Source organism: Cetorhinus maximus, chromosome 36, assembly GCF_964194155.1.
Source record: "Cetorhinus maximus chromosome 36, sCetMax3.hap1.1, whole genome shotgun sequence".
In the NCBI taxonomy this organism is placed as follows: domain Eukaryota; kingdom Metazoa; phylum Chordata; class Chondrichthyes; order Lamniformes; family Cetorhinidae; genus Cetorhinus; species Cetorhinus maximus.
Window position 1 is genome coordinate 4,604,735 of NC_135914.1, and position 21,116 is coordinate 4,625,850.

At 46.3% G+C, this 21,116-nt stretch overlaps 1 protein-coding gene across 1 annotated transcript in view; it reads left to right on the forward strand.

Annotated features, from left to right (window-relative positions):
- The first annotated feature begins 18,553 nt into the window (after positions 1-18,553).
- cgna (cingulin a) overlaps positions 18,554-21,116 on the forward strand; it is a 119,587-nt gene continuing 117,024 nt past the window's right edge. The window contains exon 1 of the mRNA XM_078534034.1: positions 18,554-18,639. The gene's annotated coding sequence lies outside the window, so the exon portion shown is untranslated. The remainder of the gene's footprint in view (positions 18,640-21,116) is intronic.

The following is a 21,116-nucleotide window of genomic DNA, read 5'->3' on the forward strand; positions in this document are numbered from 1 at the left end:
GAGCAATATAGAAAAGATTACACAAGGTGGATTTCCTGTTGCCCATCCTCACGTGTGCTTACAGACAGAGGAATCTTGTGTTTCTTTTAAGCACACGTGAGGAAGGGCAAGAGGAAACCCACCTCGTGTATTCTTTTCCAGCACATGGGGTTGGTTTGAATCTGGGTTCGAAATTGGCCAATTCTCAAGCAGCCTAAGCAGCCTATTTCACTTCAGTTTGATTTAGATCTATACAGCCCTGAAGGAGGCCATTCAGCCCATTGTGCCTGTGCCGGCTCTTTGGTAGAGCTAACCAATTAATCCGACTACCTCAGCCCTTTTATACTCCCATTGCCCTGAAATTATATTTTTTCAAGTATTTATCCAGTTCCCCTTCTGAAAGTTCCTATTGAATCTGCTTCCACCGCCCTTTCAGGCAATGCCTTCCAGATCACAGCTCACTGGGTTTTTTTAAACAAATGTTCCCTCATGCCAGCTTTGGTTCATTTGCCAATCGCCTTACTTCAATCTGTGTCCCTCTGGTTACCGGCCCACCTGCCAGTGGACACAGTTTCTCCTTATTTACTCTATCGACACCCCTTCCTGACTTTGAACGCCTCTGTCTTGTTACAATCTTCTCTGCTCTAAGTTGACCGACCCAGTGTTCTCCAGTCTCTCTACATTGACAATCTGAATTCCTCCCTTGCCTCCCCAACTCCCACCCACCCCGCCACTCCCTGTTTCACTTCTAAAAGCACTGACTTTTGCAGAGGGAATGTACATTCAGTCTATCACCCCAGGGCTGTCTGCCCTGTGGAAGCGTGAGAGTCAACCATCAAAGACCACACAGCTGAGAAAAATCCTGTCCTTAGCCGATGCACGGTCGCTAGGGGGGGTTATTTATATCAGGCGGAACTGGGATCATTATGAGTTTTTTTCTCACCCCTCCCACCCCACGCCACTCTCCTATCCCAAAGGTGCTGGGCCATTCCAGGGGAGATCAGAAAACCAGGCACAGACTGAGTACCTTCCACGTCTTGGTGGATCAGTACCATTTTGTCCTCCACCACCGAGGGGGACAAGGGCAGCAGGCGCGTAGGAACACCAGCACCTCCGCGGGTTCCCCTCCAACTCGCACCCCATCCTGACCTGGACGTTCATTGGCGCTGGGGTCAAAACCCTGGAACTCCCTCTCTAACAGCACAGAGGGAGCACCTTCACCACATGGGCCGCAGAGGTTCGAGAAGGCAGCTCCCCACCAGCTTCTCCAGGGGCAGTTAGGGATGGGCAACAAACGTCAGCCTGGCCAGCGGCAGGTGTAGCCCAAGAATGAATAACTTCTTAAAAAAAAAATATTAAGCAAGGGAGCGCTGGAGATCAAGAGTTACCTATCCCCTTTATTCTCTCTCTTCCGGTACCATGCCCTAGGAAGGCATTGGCGACCATGGACTTCCATGGGTTGGTCCATGGTTAAGGTTGGCAAGGTACTGCAGTGGTTTGCCGTTGCCTTCTGCAGACTCTGGCTGACCCGGAGACTCTGCCGCTCTTACCACCTGCCATACGTAGGAAGGTTTTTCAGGTTGAAACTCAACCTGTTTAGCCATGTTGTGAACGCACCTTCTGTGGCCATCGAGTCTTGAACCCCGGGCTTACTGGCTCAGAGTCAGGGTTGCTCCCCACTGCGCCTCGAGGCACCATCCCCTTCATTAGCGGGTTGTAGAAATAGATAACTTTACACTTAGGGATATTTCATAAACTCTCGCTCAGTCCGACCAAGCATTTCCACGCTGGCAATACTCCTGGATCTTGGGATATCTCCTGCAACTTTTCCTCACCCAGCCACCCCCTCGTTTAAAGGCTCTAGGGAATAACGATTAAAAATATTTTATATCTTAACACAGGTGACTAGTTTTAAGGGATGGAACACTTGTCTCTTTAGTGACTGGATTTAACAGACTATACTCGGCGAGATTAAAAGGGAAAAAAAAACAAAGGGAGAATGCTGGAAATCTGAAAGAACGGGTTAATGTTTTAGGCAAAGACCCTTTGTCGCAGTCGAAATATGGTGTCTTACTGGGACAAAGGGGGGAAGTAGCTTTCCTCTCTCCTATCAAGACTGTTTTGCCAATTACTGCCTGACTTTCGAAGGGAGTGGAAAATATGATCAACGTATTTTCTTTTATCATTGGGAAAAACAACAAAGGGCCGTTCAAGAGGCCGTGACGTCTCAGGAACCTTCTTTTCTTAGGGTACAAGGCGAGGACCATGACAATTCGTTGAAGAAGCTATTCACGGAGAGAAGCACGTGTAATTTAAAAAAAAAGAAACTCGAAATCCAACTTATTTTTCACTATTCGTAAGGTTTTATACAATAGTAATCTTTCTTTTAAAAGGAAATGAAACTGCAGAATGAATTGAAAATATTACTCTTCCTAGGTATTCGATATTTACAAGAAAAGGTTTGGAGCAAAAAAAAAGTTTCTAAGTTTATTTTACTATATTACGTAGAAGGATTGTAGGGCTCTTTTTTTTTTACTTTAGTGAAGCTGTTTATTGATGTTGTACATGGTGACACAGTCACGGTAAGGAAAAGATAGGACGTGTTGCTCGATGGGCGGGTTGCAGCCCAGCCTGGGTGTGTGGTCACTGGAGCTGTGACAGGGTTTTGCTGTTAACGTTCACGAACGCTTCAGTCGATGTATCTGTGACATGCAAGGTTGCCACTCGATGGCGCCGATACCATTCCCTCCTCTTCCTGGGTTCCACGGCGCCAGTTGTCTTCCAGCACCGGACCTTAAGCCAAAGCAGGCGGTGAACACCAGCTGGCTGTTCGGCAGCTGCGGGCATTGCACTGGACATTCCCCAGAAAGGTGTGCTTTCCCGATGAGGGTATGGAGGGGTAGGGTGGGCGGGGTGGGGTGGGTGGTGGGGGCATAGAAATTGGCTTGACCCAGTGGGCGAAGCTGGGACTTCCCCTGGTCCGTATGACTTGACTAGCTTTGCGTGTGGCAATGTGCTATCAAGGTAACGTAGCACTGCATCTCGTTAATGTCCAAATGAGGAGACGTTGGGGTGCATCTATTACACATTAGCTTGCATACGAAGGGAGATGATGGCATAGTGGTAATGTCAATGGACTAGTATTCCAGAGGTCTAGGGTAATGTCCTGGGGGGCACGGGTTTTATTTATTCTTTCATGGGATGTGGGTGTCGCAGGCGAGGCCGGCATTTGTTGCCCGTCCCTAGTTGCCCCCCTTGAACTGAGTGGCCTCGCTCGGCCATTGCAGTGGACTGTTAAGAGTCAACCACATGGCGGTGGGCCTGGAGTCATGTGTAGGCCAGACCCAGACCAAGTAAGGACAGCAGATTTTCCTTCTCTACAGGGCACTAGTGAGCCAGGTGGGTTTGTGCAACAATCGCTTTATGGTCACCATTCCTGAGACTAATGACGACAGATTTTATTAATTGAATTCAAATTTCCACCAGCTGCCGTGGGGGGATTTGAACCCGTCTCCCCAGAACATTAACCTGGGGGCTCTGGATTACCAGTCCAGTGGCATTACCACTGCATCACCGTTCTCCTCACCGCCCCCCCCACCCTCCCCAAAAAGTTAAAATCCTAGCTGGTGGAATTTAAATTCAATGAATTAACAAATTTAATTAATAGAATCAGAATCACCAAAGTGCAGAAGAGGCCCTTCGGCCTATCGAGTCTGCACCGACACGTGAGAAACACCTGACCTACCGACCTACCTACCTAATCTCATTTAACCAGCACTTGGCCCATAGCCTTGAATGTTATGACGATGCCAAGTGCTCATCCAGGTACTTTTTAAAGGATATGAGGCAATAGAAAAAGAATTGAGGAATTGGAAGCCAGTCTCAGTAACGGTGACCATGACGACCATCATCGATTGTCGTAAAAACCCATCTGGTTCACTAATGCCCTTTTAGGGGAGGAAATCTGCCCTCCTTGCCCGGTCTGGCATGATGCCAGAACCACAGCCACACGTGGATGACTCTTCACTGCCCCCCCACTGAAATGTCCGAACGCGCGCGCTCAGTTGTGCTTAACCACGGGTGGTACCTGCAGCACACGGACTGCAGCGGCTCAAGGAGGTGGCTCACCGCCACCTTCTCGAGGGGAATTAGGGATGGGGGTGGGGGTGGGACATTTTTCAGAATATCGAACTCGGAGGGCCTGATGAGCTTTAAATCCTCGTACATTTTCCATCCTACAGGATCTCTGGGGCATTGCGGGGTCCCCGCTTTGTTTAAGTCAGTCAGTCATAGGGAGTATTAAATTGCTGCCTGAGCATCTCTGCAATGCAGTTTCTGCCAAAGTTACAGTCCTGATCTAACACTCCTGATGGCACCACCACACCTCCTCCCCCTCCCCCGGCGAGGGACCCCCTTTCCCTGTTAAACCGGGGTTTTTAAGCGTTGCTCGGGAAGCCCCCTCGGATCCCACGGGGGACACTTTTCTAAACTCCCCCAGAACTCGCTTAAAGTACGCGGGGGCGTTAAACCGCCGGCATTCTTAAAGCGCTCGGGCTGGAATTTTAACGGCACCGTCGTGGCAGGGGAAGGGGGCGTAAAAATGCGGCAAGCCAGTCTAAACTCCGCTGACTTCGGCGGGACCGTAAAATCTCCGCTGGCGTAAAACTCAGCCCTTAAAAGTGGCAGCAGCAGCAGCCAAACTCTGCGGGTGTGCGAAGGAGCAGAGTGTGGGGGGGTGGGGGGTAAGGCTTTTCTCACTGTTCAAACTCGAGCCACACAACCCACGGAGGGTACTGCCAACACTTCAGCTGCCATTCCCGGAGGAATAGCCACAGGGGTAGATGCACCCCATTACTAGTTCCGCAGTGACAAATGGTGAACTCTATATAGAAGTTAGCAAAAATAAAAAAGGTGGCGAATCTTGCCTTAGCGATTTTGCTGATTCAGTATAGTTACTCAATATGAAACAGGGTGAGTCTAAATTCAGCGGAAATTTAAATTTATGGCGGGGAGGGAGATATGAAGCGATTCGTGACAATTAGGCTCGACTGTTGTGGTTTGTGCTTAGAGGGGGAAGGTTGGGGGTGGGTGGGTGGCGGGGAGGGTTGGGGTGGGTGGTGGGGGACGATGATAAGCTGAGATCAGTTCAAGGGTAACCACACATCACAGGTTGCACTGCACGCCCGAAGCAGTGTACAGTCTGATAATGTTGGGATGGGGCGTAGAATAGGACGTGCATCGCTGCCGCGCGTTAGTGACAGGCAAAATATGACCGTGTTGCCATCGCATCTCGACGCTGCCCAGGTCCCACTTGGGCGGGGGCGGGTGGAGGTGGTGGGGTGGGGGGAGTGAGTGAGGGGTCACCTGTATGCCACAGAACTTTATTCAGTGATCACAAGTGTTCACTCGAGAAGGGAAACGACATTGAAAGATTAGAATTTGTGTTTTACAGTTTTAAGGAATAAAAAATTTTGTATACTTTCAATGGCAATAAAAAGAGATTTTATAAAACAAACCAACAGTGGGTTGATTTCTTGTTTGTTTTTCATTTGAGACTAGAGTAAGGCTGATAAAAAGAGACATGCTATCAAAGCTTTTTCGGCCTGCGCTCATCAGGGCAGCTCGTAAGAAATTGCCAAGAGCAAAGGGGAACAACAATTTACACTGCATGAGAAGAGAGTGCTGATTGGTTGGCAAGCGGACTCTGATTGGTGGAAGCGTTGCCATGGAGGATGGAGCACGGAACAGTTAACCGCCCGGCTTTGTTCAAATTCAAACCGGGCAGGTCGACTCTGGTCAAGGCATTGCACTGGGGAATGAACCAGCTGAATAATTTCCTAAGCTTTTGTTTCGTTGAAAAACGTGCAAAGTGTGGATGTGTTCCATCGCAACGCCTCCACCAATCAGAGTCCACTTGCCAACCAATCAGCACACTCTTCTCATGAAGTACAAATTGTTGTTCATTTGTTACTGTCGGTAATTTCTTGCCAGCTCTCCTGGTGAGTGCAAGATGAAAAGCTTTGATAGCGATATTCTCTACTACCAAACGACTGTTTGAGACTTTGATGTGTTACTTTGAGCGAATGGTTCGTGGGTTAGGATGCTGTCATTCGACATTTGGGTTTATATTCTGTACAGAGAGCTGAGATGATGGTCTCCGTTGCCAGCTCGCTTTGAAGTGAAATAGGTTCGGGGGCCAGATTCAATCCAGCTTCTCGGTGGAGGAGGGGGGGGGGAGACGGGACAATGAAACAAAATCTCTCGTTAGTTCAGCAAGAAGTGACAATTCTACCCAGGCCAAATGGAAGATTGAAGTTTGTTGCTGCGCTGCGACTAGATTGGACATGAGTTACATAGCTTTTGGAGGGGAGGGAGATGATTCAACATCCATTATAATCCCCACCTCTCTCAATTAATTTTTTAAGCATTGCTGGCCTACCATCCCTACTTGCCCTTGAGAAGGGCTGCCTTCTTGAACCACTGTAGTCAGACTTTGTAGCAATTTGCCAGGCCATTTCAGAGACAACATCACTGTGGGTATAGAGTCACAGGTGGGACCAGAACAGTAGATTTCCTTCCATAGCTTAAAGGCACAGGCATTTAATTCCAGATTTTTAAATTCCACCAGCTGCCGTGGTGGGAATTGAACCCGCGTCTCCAGGGTATTAGCCTGGTGCCTCTGGATTACTAGTCTAGTGACATTACCACCACACCACCGCCTCCCCAATTAACGATTGCACTGCTGCTGTGTGCCCATACCAATGTGGCTTCTAGGAGGTGACCACTCTGCCCCTCAAGCATGTACCGCCCTTCAGTTAGATTGTGGCTGATCTATAATGCTCACCTCGTTGAGGCTGTGTAGCTCCTCCTCAGCAGCTCACTTTAGATGTCATCTGCACTCACTGTTTAAATAGAAAATAAACAAAATTAACTAGGGCACTCATTTTATCTAATAGCCGTGACAAGCTGGGATACGGCAGCCCAAGTCCTGCTGATGATCTACCTCCTCAAATATCTCCTCTACAGCTCCCAGCACCAAATGCATTCTCTAAACGTACAGACCGGCAGCCCAGGTTCTAGTGTCAAAGCAAAATACGGTAGATGCTGGAGATCTGAAGTACAAACAGAAAGTGCTGGAAAAGCTCAGCAGGTTCGGCAGCATCAGCAGCGAGAGAAACAGTTAATATGAGTGCCATATGATGACTCTTCAGAACTAATTCTAACCTGTGGCTCAGTTGGTTGCACTCTTGTTTCTGAATTGTACGGTTCTAGGTTCAAGTCCCACTTCAGTGTCAATGCTGAGGGAGCACTACACTGTTGGAGGTGCTGTTTGTTTGAATGAGGTGTTAAATTGAGGGACCCATCTGCCTGCACAAAAACAGAATTACCTGGAAAAACTCAGCAGGTCTGGCAGCATCGGCGGAGAAGAATAAAGTTGACGTTTCGAGTCCTCATGACCCTTCAACAGAACTGAGTAAAATTAGGAGAGGGGTGAAATATAAGCTGGTTTAAGGAGAGATATAAGCTGGTTTAAGGAGAGGGGGTGTTGTAGGGACAAGCAAGCAGTGATAGGAGCAGATAATCAAAAGATGTCACAGACAAAAGAACAGAGAGGTGTTGAAGGTGGTGATATTATCTAAGAGAATGTGCTAATTAAGAATGGATGGCAGGACACTCAAGGTACAGCTCTAGTGGGGGTGGGGTGGAAAGACTAACAGGGCATAAAAGGTATAAATTTAAAAATAATGGAAATAGGTGGGAAAAGGAAAATCTATATAAATTATTGGAAAAAACAAAAGGGAGGAGGAAGAAACGGAAAGGGGGTGGGGATGGAGGAGGGAGTTCAAGATCTAAAGTTGTTGAATTCAATATTCAGTCCGGAAGGCTGCAAAGTGCCTAGTCGGAAGATGAGGTGCTGTTCCTCCAGTTTGCATTGAGCTTCACTGGAACAATGCAGCAAGCCAAGGACAGACATGTGGGCAAGAGAGCAGGGTGCAGTGTTAAAATGGCAAGCGACAGGGAGGTTTGGGTCTTTCTTGCGGACAGACCGCAGGTGTTCTGCAAAGCGGTCGCCCAGTTTGCGTTTGGTCTCTCCAATGTAGAAGAGACCGCATTGGGAGCAACGAATGCAGTAGACTAAGTTGGGGACCCATCTGCCTACTCGGGTGGATATAAAAGATCCCATAGCACTGTCTCAAAGAAGAGCTGGACTGGTGTCCTGCCAATATTCACCTCCCATCAACATTGTGAAAATTATCTGGTCATTACCGCTTTGGTGTTTGTAGGAGTTTCCTGAGCACAAATTGGCAGCCACGTTTGTTGCATTACAACAGTGACTACACTTCCCTGACTGTAAAGCACTTTGACATGGTTGTGAAAGGTGCCATGTAAATGTAGGTCTTTTTTTTAATTGAGGTAGGTAGTGACAGTACTACAAGTTGAACCTTATCGTCGACTTTTCCAAGAAATCTTGAATGCGTTCATGAAAATATAATAATTCTCATAATGTTGTGATTTATTGTAAAGGTAGGTTAGTCGTGGCGTTTGAATAGTTTCTATGTGTGTGTGTGTGGAGGGGGAGGGGGGGGGGCGAGGTTTAATTGAATTGGAGATAATTGGTCTGGAGGCTTTGATTCATCAACAAGAATCTAAGTTTGAAATGCTAAATATGTAAACATGGCTGAAGTTTTAGAACGTGAGGTGTTAGGAAAATTTGCATTTATAGGTAAGTTAGGGTAGTTTGAACTTCGAAGAGATGGCAGGACGTTACACTCATCCAGAAGAAGCCAAGCCAAACAGTGTGTTTATTTTTCCCCAAAGGCTACTGATAAAATTAGTACTATGAAAAGGTTTATATTCTGAGAAAGGTAAAGTTCCAAAGACATATCGGAACAATGGAATTTACGTTAAAAAGGGAGAAACATGTATAAAGGAGATGAGGCTATGCGTCGGAGGGGAAGGCATTCTAAGATCTAACACGAGAGTGAATAGCCTCCAGCCTCTGTGCATCAAGTTGCTGTCGACAGGAACTGAAGCTGAGAAAACCCACTTTGAATTCTATTGTCCAGGGTATTGTGTTGCTTTGCCTGGGTCTGTTTAAATCTATTTGTTTTTACTGTTGTCTTAACGGAGGTATGACCGGGAGCCAGATTAATTAGGGGTTTTAGGAGTTATAGTAATAATTTGTAGACCAATGTATGTGCCTAAATCTTCTTTTTTGTTAGTGAATGTTTAATTTAATGTTCTAAAAACCTCTGAAGTCGTGGTAGTCGTATTACTTCTGAATTCAAGGCAGGCATCTCGAAATAAAATACAAATTGCAAAACAGTTGTGACCACGTGAGCAAATTTACCTCATGGATTTGGCATCCTACCTGGCACACATCATCAGCTGCCACGTCATAACAAATGTATGTTAACCATTCTTCCCATATCAGTAAGCTCTGTGAAAAATACCCTCAGGTCACTTAAACATGACCTCCCTCACTTGAATTCATACAAACTCTCCCTCAGCAATTATAGCTTTCCTGACTACTTACCCACGAGATCTTCCAAAATCAAGGTCCAAAGACAAGTCTTGCAATAGCTGTTGAGCTTAACCGGTCCGTAATCGATATATATCTCTACTATTTTTGTAAATGGAACTGTACAGCACCAAAGGAAGCCATTCGGCCCACTGTGCCTGCTCTGTCTTGGAAAGAGTGATCCAATTGGAGAAGGCACAGAGAAGATTTACGGGGTTGATTTTACTTTATTCTTTCACAGGATGTGGGTGTTGCTGGCTGTGCCCAGCATTTATTGCCCATCCCTAATTGCCCTTGAGAAGGTGGTGGTGAGCTGCCTTCTTGAACCGCTGCAGCCCGTGTGGTGCAGGTACACAGCGATGTTAGGGAGGGAGTTCTAGGACTTTGACCCAGCGACAGTGAAGGAACGGCCGATAAAGTTGCAAGTCAGGATGGTGTAGGGTGTGATATCAGAAATGAGTGATTATACATATCAGGAAAGGATATCAGGACAGGCTGGGGCACTTTTCTCTTGGAAAGAGAAGGCTGAGGGGGTGGCCTCATAGAATCATAGAATTTTAACGGCACAGAAGAAGGCCATTTGGCCCATCGTGTCTGCACCGGCTCTACTAGAAGTCTTTAAAATTATGAAAGGTTTTGATAGAGTGGATACAGAGAGAATGTTCCTTCTTGTGGAGAAACCAGAACTAGACGTCGTCAATATAAGATAGTCACGAAGAAATCCAATAGAGAATTCAGGATAAACTTCTTTGCCCAGAGAGTGGTGAGAATCTCACAACCGCAGGGAGTAGTAGAAGCGAATAGTGTAGATGCATTTCAGGCGAGGCTAGACAAGCAGATGAGAGTTGTCAGGAAGATATAATAATTCTCGTAATGTTATTGGGATTTATTGTAAAATAGAGTAACAGTGGGATGTGTCTATAGGTGTCACTGTGTGTGTAAGACTTAATCGGATTGAAGGCAGCTGGTCTGAAGGCTTTGATGTAAACTAGGTAAACATGGGGAAGTTTAGAAAAGTAAGTGTCAAGGGAACGTTTGCATTTTTAAATAAACCATAAATGGAGGGGTGAAATGTGTCACCTAGCCAGGTGAAGTTTAGAAACAGTGTGTTTATTTTTCCCAAAGATTACAGGCAAAACTTTGTGCTATGAGAGGGTTTTATTATCAGGGAGATAAAGTCCAAAGACATAGTGAAACAATGGGTATTTGCATTCAAAGAGGAAGGTGTGTATAAGCAAGAAGCAAGGACTGTGTGTAGGGTAAGGCATTTTTAAGATCTTACAAGAATGTGAAAAGCCTTCAGTATCTATGCCTCAAGCTGCTATCCTCAGAAGACTGAAGTTAAGAAAACCCACTTGGAATTCGACTTGTTCAGGGTATCATGTTTCTTTGCCTGGGTCTTTTAAAATCTATGCGTCTTACTGTTGCCTTAACGAAAGTGTAACCGGGAGTTAGATTGATTAGGGAATTTAGAAGTTATCATAGTAGAAATTTGTAGATCTATGTATGTATTTAAAATCATTTCTCTTATTAATAAATGCTTAATTTAGTTTTATAAGACTTGGTGGTCTTATTACTACTGATTTCAAGGCATGCATCTCGAAATTCATACAAATTGAAAATTAGTTGTGACTGTTGTTTCAAGTGTCCCTCTGGGATTTGAACAACTCAGCATTTACCAATGGCTGTGTCATAACAGAGGGTGAAGGGAATAGAGGGTTACGATGACAGATTTAAATGAGGAAAGATGGGAGGATGCTCGAGTGGAGCATAAATGCCGGCATGTACTGGTTGGGTCGAATGGCCTGATTAGATCACAAACCCCAGCACCTTCTACAGATAAACCAAAGCTCACAGCGTCATACAGGGAACAACTTCCTCAAGTTTTCTGAAATCATGTGGTTTGGACTAAGGTTAGTAAAAGTAGAGGAGGGAAACATTGAGAGCACAGTTAATAAAGCATAGAGTATCCCAGGATTTATTAATAGGGGCATAATATACAAAAACAAGGAGCTTATGTTAAACTTGTATAAAGCACTAGTTTGGCCTCAACTAGAGCACTGTGTCCAGTTCTGGGCGCCACACTTTAGGAAAGGTATGAAGGCATTAGAGAGAACGCAGAAAAGATCAACGAGAATGGTTCCGAGGATCAGGAACTTCAGTTATGTGGATAGATTAGAGAAGTTGGGGTTGTTTTCCTTGGAGAAGAGAAGGGTTGAGAGGAGATTTGATAGAGGTGTTCAGAATCGTGAGGAGCAGGTAGGACAGAGTAGGTAGGGAGAAACTGTTCTCGCTGGCGCAAGGATCGAGAACGAGGGGGCACAAGGTTTAAGGTAATTGGCAAAAGGAGCAATGGAGACACGAGGAGAAACGAGTGGTTAGGATCTGGGATGTGCTGTTTAAGAGTGTTATGTAGGCAGGTTCAGTCGAGGCTTTCGAGAGGGAATTAGATTATTGCCAGAAAAGGAAGAATGTGCAGGGTTAGGGGGAGAAGGTGAGGAAATAGCACCAGGTGAATTGGAGAGCCAGTGCAGACACAACAGACTGAATGGCCTCCTGTGCAGTAATCATTCTGTGATAGCCTATGTAGTCCTGCCATTAGTCCCAGGCAAACCCCTTCAGTATTTCTTTAAAACATTTTTCAAATATTTATCCCGTTCCCTTTCATAAGTAATGATAGATTCTGCCCCCACTGCTGGTGCTGACAGGGCTTTCCATGTCCCAATAAACCCCATGTTGCCTATTCACCACCTAACCTTGTCAAAACCCTTTAGCCATTTCGAAAAGCTCTTATCAGACCTCTAAGGAAGTGTATCTCTAGTTTATTTATTTGTTCATGGGATGGGGCTGTCGCAGGCAAGGCCAGCGTTTGCTGCCCATCACTAATTGCCCTTGTACTGAGTGGCTTGCCCAGCCATTGCAGTGGACAAAGAGGGTTGCTGTGAGTCTGGAGTCACATGTAGGCCAGACCAGGTAAGGACAACAGATTTCCCTTCCCTAGAGGGACACTAGTGAACCAGGTGGGTTTTTTTTTAACGACAATCAATGGTGGTTGTCATACTCATCATTACTGAGATTGGCTTTATTTATTAACTGAATTTAAATTCCTCCAGCTGGTGGGATTTGAACCCATGTCCCCAGAGCATTAGCCTATCCTCTGGATTATGGGGTCCAGTGATATTACTACTACAGCACCATCTCCCTCGTAAGGGAGATAGCCTTTGAAGAATTTTTGTGACTCACTGATGTCTGGGTGGGTTGCTGAGAAATCCGGGGGACCTGTCTTGGGTTCCGTCTGCCATTTAACGTGCAGTTTGTGGTGTGTTTGACCACAGTTTGCCTGATGTTAATTCTGGATATTAAGAGTACAAAATAGCATTGGCTGTTTGCTTTGTTGACTCTTGTAGAGTAAAAGTTCTTCTGTTTGTTTAAAAACCATGGAATCTTATGGATTTATTCTCTTGGTAAGTAACTGGAATTTCAGATCTTGTCCACTTTAAATAAAGAGTTACTGGTCCCTAACTGGATTGTAACAAAATCGGGGGTCTTGTCCGAGACTCTGAACAACATTTTGTGAGCTCTTCTGAATTTAATACACCTACAACAATGCCAACAATGAAGTTTAGCCCACTCCAATCTCCAGGTCCTTTGATACTTTGATTTGAACCAGCTCTATTTTTTAAAGCATCTAACTTTTATCAACTGTGTACAGAGTCAGAATTACTCACACACTTGCCTGGCTCATCCTGTCTCATTCCTGAGCAACCTGATAACTGCTGCCTTCCTTCCTCTTCCCGACTATAGACGTCACGCCTGGAGTTTTTTCTGCTTCCCGAGGAGCAAAAACTTTTGATAACGCAGCTGCACTGCAGTGCTACTGAGTGCCTATCGGTGGAGCTGCTGAGTCACTCGACATCGCTGCCGCACCAGCAAGGATATATTGTTTCCAGGTCTGTCACTGACATCATCTCCTCTGGAGATCTTCCTTCCACAGCTTCCAACCTGATAGTCTCCCAACCTCGGTCGGCCCGCTTCTACCTCCTACCCAAAATCCACAAACAGGACTGTCCCGGCAGACCGATCGTGTCAGCATGTTCCTGCCCCACGGAACTCATTTCTTGCTATCTTGACTCCATTCTCTCTCCCCTTGTCCAGTCTCTTCCCACCTACATCCATGATTCCTCTGACACCCTACATCATACCAACAATTTCCAGTTCCCTGGCCCCAACCGCCTCCTCTTCACCATGGACGTCCAATCCCTCTACACCTCCATCCCCCACCGGGATGGTCTGATGGCCCTTAGCTTCTTCCTTGAACAGAGGCCCAAACAATCTCCATCCAACACTACTCTCCTCCGTCTGGCTGGACTTGTTCTCACACTGAACAATTTCTCCTTAAACTTCTCTCACTTCCTCCAAATAAAAGGTGTGGCTATGGGTACCCGCATGGGTCCCAGCTATGCCTGTCTCTTTATGGGGTATGTGGAACATTCCTTGTTCCAGTCCTACTCTGGCCCCCTCCCACAACTCTTTCTCCGGTACATCGATGATTACTTCGGTGCTGCTTCATGCTCCCGTCTGGACCTGGAAAAATTTATTAATTTTGCTTCCAATTTCCACCCCTCCATCATTTTCACATGGTCCATCTCTGACATTTCCCTTCCCTTCCTTGACCTCTCTGTCTCAATTTCTGGTGATAGACTGTCCACCAATATCCATTACAAGCCTACCGACTCCCACAGCTACCTCGACTACAACTCCTCACACCCCGCTTCCTGTAAGGACTCCACCCCATTCTCTCAGTTCCTTCGCCTCCGTCGCATCTGTTCTGATGATGCCACTTTCAAAAACAGTTCCTCTGACATGTCCTCCTTCTTCCTTAACCGAAGTTTTCCACCCACGGTGGTTGACAGGGCCCTCAACCGTGTCTGGCCCATCTCCCGCGCATCCGCCCTCACACCTTCTTCTCCCTCCCAGAAACATGATAGGGACCCCTTGTCCTCACTTATCACCCCACCAGCCTCTGCAATCAAAGGATCATCCTCCGCCAATCCCGCCAACTCCAGCATGATGCCACCACCAAACACATCTTCCCTTCACACCCCCTGGCGGCATTCCGCAGGGATCGTTCCCTCCGGGACACCCTGGTCCACTCCTCCATCACCCCCTACACCTCAACCCCCTCCCACGCACCTTCCCATGCAACCGCAGAAGGTGCAACACCTGCCCCTTTACTTCCCCTCGCCTCACCGTCCGAGGGCCCAAACACTCCTTTCAAGTGAAGCAGCATTTCACTTGCACTTCCCTCAATTTAGTCCACTGCATTCGTTGCTCCCAATGCGGTTTCCTCTACATTGGAGAGACCAAATGCAGACTGGGTGACCGCTTTGCAGAACACCTTCGGTCTGTCTGCAAGCATTACCCAGACCTCCCTGTCGCTTGCCATTTCAACACTCCACCCTGCTCTCATGCCCACATGTCTGTCCTTGGCTTGCTGCATTGTTCCAGTGAAGCTCAACGTAAACTGGAGGAACAGCACCTCATCTTCCGACTAGGCACTAGCCTTCCTGACTGAATATTGAGTTCAACAATTTTAGATCATGAACTCTTTCCTCCATCCCCAACCCCTTTCCGATTCCCCCCCTTTTTTTTCCAATAATTTATATAGATTTTTCTTTTCCCACCTATTTCCATTATTTTTAAATGTATTTCCATCCATTGTTTTATCTCTACCTTTTAGCCTTTTTTGATTCCTTCCCCCCACCCCACCCCCACTAGGGCTATCTGTACCTTGCTCGTCCTGCTTTCTACCCTTAATTAGCACATTCCTTAGATAATATCACCACCTTCAACACCTCTTTTGTCCTTTTGTCTGTGACATCTTTTGGTTATCTCCACCTATCACTAGCCCTCTATCTAGCTCTACTTGTCCCACCCCGCCCCCCCTCTTAAACCAGCTTATATTTCACCTCTCTTCTATTTTTACTTAGTTCTGTTGAAGGGTCATGCGGACTCGAAACGTTAACTGTGTTCCTCTCCGCAGATGCTGCCAGACCTGCTGAGTTTTTCCAGGTATTTTTGTTTTTGTTAAGGGTATATTTATTACTGTAGTTCTGATGGTACTGAACTTCTGCTTATGGAACCATAGAATTGTACAGTACAGAAAGAGGGCCATTCAGCCCACTGAAGTCTGTGCTAGCTCTTTCGAACACAAGGACTAGGAGTAGGCCATTCGGCCCCTTGAGCCTGCTCCGCCATTTGATAAGATCATGGCTGATCTGACTGCGGCCTCAGCTCCACTTACCTGCCTGCCGCCCCATAACCCTTGACCCCCTTGTCGGTCAAAGATCTGTCAAACTCAGCCTTGAATATATTCAATGGCCTAGCCTCCACTGCTCTCTGGGGAAGAGAATTCCTCAGACTAATGACCCTCTGAGGGAAAAAAAATTTCCCTCATCTCCATCTTAATTGGGAGACCCCTACTTTTCAAACTGTCCACCCTAGTTCTAGACTCCGCTACAAGGGGAAACATCCTCTCAGCATCCACCTTGTCAAATCCCCCTCAGGGTCCTATATGTTTTAATAAGATCAAAATCCTGGGACTCCCTCCTGAACAGCACTGTGGGAGTACCTACACCACAGGGACTGCAGCGGTTCAAGAAGGCAGCTCACCCACCACCTTCTCAAGGGCACTTCGGGATGGGCAATAAATGCTGGCCTAGCCAGTGATGCCCATGTCCCATCAATGAATTTTTAAAAAATCACCTCTCATTCTTCTAAACTCCAACGGGTATAGAGCCAACCTGTCCGACTTTTCCTCGTGAGATAACCCCTTCACCCCAGGAATCAGAGGAACCCCTTCACCCCAGGAATCAGTCAAGTGAACCTTCTCCGAACTGCTTCTAATTTAATGACAGGACATCTTTTCTTAAGTGAGGAGACCGAAGCTGCATAGTCACAGTAGTGGTCTAACTCAAGACCCTGTACAGCTGTAGCAATAGTTCTCTACTTTTATACTCCGTTACCCATGCAATAAAAACCAAAGATCAATCTAGTTAATCCCCACTCTTTTCCCATATCCCTGCAATTTCTTTCCTTTATCCAATTCCCTTTCAAAGGTTGGTTTTGAATTTGTATCCACCGCCCTATCAGGCAGTATATTTCAAATCCTAATCACTTGTTGCATCTGGTCTTTTTCTTAAGCTGTGCCCCCTGGTTATAGACTCTTCAGTCAGGGGGGTAGAGTTTCTCTTTATTTACTCTGTCTAAACCCGCCATCACTTCCAACATCTCTTATCAAATCTCCTCTCACTCTTCACTGGTCCAAGGAGAACAGTTGAGGCAAAAAAAAGTTGGCCAGGGTGCAGAAACTGTTAAAATGGTGGAGGGCATCGGGTGAGTTCCGTGATGTAGGTCGGAAGGGATTGGATAAGGAGACGATAGGGTCGAGATAGGAAGAACTGGGTTGCATGGGGCCGGGACAGCCTAAAACGATGGGTCTGCCCAGTGCGGTCCTATTTATGGATCTTGGGAAGGAGGTAGAAGTGGGCTGTGCAGGGTCGAAAACTATGAGATTGGAGGCCATGTGGGGAAGGTCTCCAGAGGAGGTGTGGTTAATCAACACAAGACAGCACATAAGCCAAATCTTTAAATATCTTGGTGACTTGTGGGCGAAGATATACTCAGTGAGTCAGGAACAGAGAGTTTGCCAGATACAGCAAGGTGGGTGAGCTTCACATTACAATTATTTGCCAATTTCACTGGGCCTTATCTCTGAAGAGATTCTGAGCGATAACTGTACCAGGTTTCAAAAGTAGCTCCACCTGTACAATCTCGCTTTTCTTTTCTTAAAATAGCAACTGGTTTCACAACCCACTGGAATCTGTGGTGGTTGCAAGAGCAACAACATCGAAAGTTGAGTTTGGTATCTGAAGTTGTCATGTGTTTTGGGACTTCCTCATGGAAATAAATTAATGGGGCAGCTTCCCTTATGACTTGGTTGGCCAACTGATTCACTATGGAAAGTTTTTACTGAGCCACAGAGACCAGGAAGATCTTGGTGTAGGTGGGGGGTGGGGGGGGGTGGGATGTTGAGCTGAGTTATCTGACGCCAGCTAGGACAGTAGTGGTTCTAAGGTGGTGGGCAGGGGGTTGCAGTTATGGAGTGGGTGGGATAGAGGTGGAAGCATCCTGAAGAGGCAAAAAGATGAGCCAGGGGTTTCTGATACCTATCAGAAAGTTGTCAAGAAAATGCGTGCGCAGATGGCGACGTTGTCTGGGATACAATGCCTTCCACAGTCGAACAGCGCACCAACATCTGCAGCATGGCTTGAAAAATGGGTGGCTGGTGGAGGGTGGTGGCGGTGCTGTGTGAAGTACAATGGGCTATCCAGTAATAGGTTGGGTGGGAATCAATGATCGAACGCTGCTATGTAATCATAGTGCACCACAGCGCAATGAAGGAGGCCATTTGGCCTGCCGGGCTGGTGCCAGCCCTTTTGGAAATTTCCAACCAATTTTTCCCCGCTGCTCTCGCTCCTTCCTCACAGCTCTGCCATTTTTATCCTCTTCGAACGTCTATCCAATTCCTTTTTGGAAAGTTACCGTTGAATCTGCTCCCGAGGCTGGTGGCATGAGTAACTTTTTTTTGCGTTCCTCTCTTTTGGCCTCTCATCTCAGCTTTTGCGTCCCCTGGTCCTTGGCAAACCCTCTCTTGCTCTATCATACGTTGTTGGAATGTTCCTGTTAAAATTCCTCCCTTGAGCTTCCCCCAAATCTGTGGTCAGTCAGCCATTCTTCCTCATTATCATCTTCTTCTCCTCCCTCCTTTGGTCTGCCATTTGCTTTCTCATCATCATCTTCTCCTCCCCTACTCCTCCCAACTCGCCCCGCCCACAAACTAACCTGTTGGGCCGTTGATTGACAGGAGGCTGGACCCATGGCAGGGGGGCGGCGCTCCGGACTCGGCCAATCCGAGGTGCAGACGGTAGGCGGGACTTCCGGCCGTCCGCCTTTTCCCGCCCACCTCAGGTTAGGTGGAGGGCGCAGCCCATTTAAAAAAAAAATAAGGTGAAGGTGGAAACGCTCAAAAATTCACGAATTCGTTCGAAAACCCACCCAAGGTCTCATTTCCTGAGGTAAGTTGGCCTTTAAAACCTTTATTTCGCCACTTTAAACCGGCTTTTCCGTCGCCGCCAGGTGAAAACCGACATCCCTTGAGGAACATCAAGGTGGAATTTTTTTTTACACAGAAATAATAATGCACCAAGTTGGACTTTGTGCATTTGTGTCTTTGCAGTAAAACATTTCCATTTAAATGCTTCATTTCGGATTCCTTCTTTTCCCTCCATCCCTCCCCCTCCAAAAACAAAAACTGAATTGGGAAATGCTGAATTAACATGGGGCAAAATTTGACTCAATCCCCTTTTGACTATTTTTTTTTGTTTTATTTATTTATTGAAATAAATATGCTTTTATGCATTGGTTATTTTCCACGTTTTTTAAATTTAAAAGGTGCATGTACCAATGCAGGGTGTTGTGTGAGGTGCAATTGGAGCACTTTGTACATGACAAGGCACCAACAATCTTCTTGAGGGAGTTCTTTAATTTTTAAATGTGGAATCTTGAGTTTTTCAATATTCTGGAATTTGCCTTTTCTCCTGATCTGCAATTTTTTAAAAAAAAAACTGCTTTACGTTCCATTTTAAAAATTTTTTTTTTTACAGCTCTTGAGAATGAAACCTATTGATTTAAATATGGTGTGATACCACATCTGACAAAGTTGGATGTGGGGACCGAAAAATACGTGTATATATATATAAATTTCAACTCTCTCTCAGCAGTGAGTCAAATCGTAAGTTGTTACTGTACGTGCGTGAGAAGTTTTGTGCTTGCAATTTTAAAGGTACTGTGTTCGCAAAAGGCTTTCGTTTCTACCGCGCTTTCCGTGACTTCAGGATGTCCTAAAGGCACTTTGCAGCCAATGTCTTGCTTTACGAAGTGCAGTTGCTGTTTGTAATATAGGAAATGCGGCAACCAATCCGTGCGCAGCGAGCTCCGAGAAACAGCGCTGAAATACCTAACCGGTGTTTTTTTTTTAGCGACGTTGGTAGAGGGATGACCGTTGACCAGGATGTCAGTTTCTCTTCGAAATAGATCTTTTTGCATCTGCCTAAGGGTGTGCTTCGGTCTAATTTCCTGAAGAAGAGTCGTAAGGACTCGAAATGTTAACTGTGTCTTTCTCTCCGCAGATGCTGTCAGACCTGCTGAGTTTTTCTAGCACTATTTGTCTTTGGCTTCGGTTTAATGTCTCATCCGAAAGACAGCAGCCTTTAGAAGTGTTGGCCTGGATTGTGTGTTCGGGCCTCTGGAGTGGTATTTGAAGCTTCCGACTCTTAAAGCGAGAGTGCTACCAGAGCTGACACGATGGCTGCCGTTCAGATTTGTTAAAGAAGGCGGCCTGCTTTTTTTCATTTCATGCCTTCAGTTTTCGTTTATGAAACGGTCACACTTGTAATCGACAGAGTGTTGCACTGATAGCAAAATGGCAACTTAACTTTAACAACCCACCACTCTTGAATAAAAACAAACAACTGCGGATGCTGGAAATCCAAAACAAAAACAGAATTACCTGGAAAAACTCAGCAGGTCTGGCAGCATCGGCGGAGAAGAAAAGAGTTGAGGTTTCGAGTCCTCATGACCCTTCAACAGAACTGAGTAATATTAGGAGAGGGGTGAAATATAACCTGGTTTAAGGTGGGGGGGGAGGGGGTGGGGGGAGGGGGGGTGTGGTTGTGGGGACAAGCAAGCAGTGATAGGAGCAGATAATCAAAAGTTATCACAGACAAAAGAACAAAGAGGTGTTGAAGGTGGTGATATTATCTAAACGAATGTGCTAATTAAGAATGGATGGCAGGACACTCGAGGTACAGCTCTAGTGGGGGTGGGGTGGAAAGACTAACAGGGCATAAAAGGTATAGATTTAAAAATAATGGAAATAGGTAGGAAAAGAAAAATCTATATAAATTATTGGAAAAAACAAAAGGAAGGGGGAAGAAACGGAAAGGGGGTGGGGATGGAGGAGGGAGTTCAAGATCTAAAGTTGTTGAATTCAATATTCAGTCAGGAAGGCTGTAAAGTGCCTAGTCGGAAGATGAGGTGCTGTTCCTCCAGTTTGCGTTGGGCTTCACTGGAACAATGCAGCAAGCCAAGGACAGACATGTGGGCAAGAGAGCAGGGTGGAGTGTTAAAATGGCAAGCGACAGGGAGGTTTGGGTCTTTCTTGCGGACAGACCGCAGGTGTTCTGCAAAGCGGTTGCCCAGTTTACGTTTGGTCTCTCCAATGTAGAAGAGACCGCATTGGGAGCAATGAATGCAGTAGACTAAATTGAGGGAAGTGCAAGTGAAATGCTGCTTCACTTGAAAGGAGTGTTTGGGCCCTTGGACGGTGAGGAGAGAGGAAGTGAAGGGGCAGGTGTTGCACCTTTTGCGTAGGCATGGGGAGGTGCCATAGGTGGGGGTTGAGGAGTAGGGAGTGATGGAGGAGTGGACCAGGGTGTCCCGGAGGGGATGATCCCTACGGAATGCCGCCAGAGGGGGTGAAGGGAAGATGTGT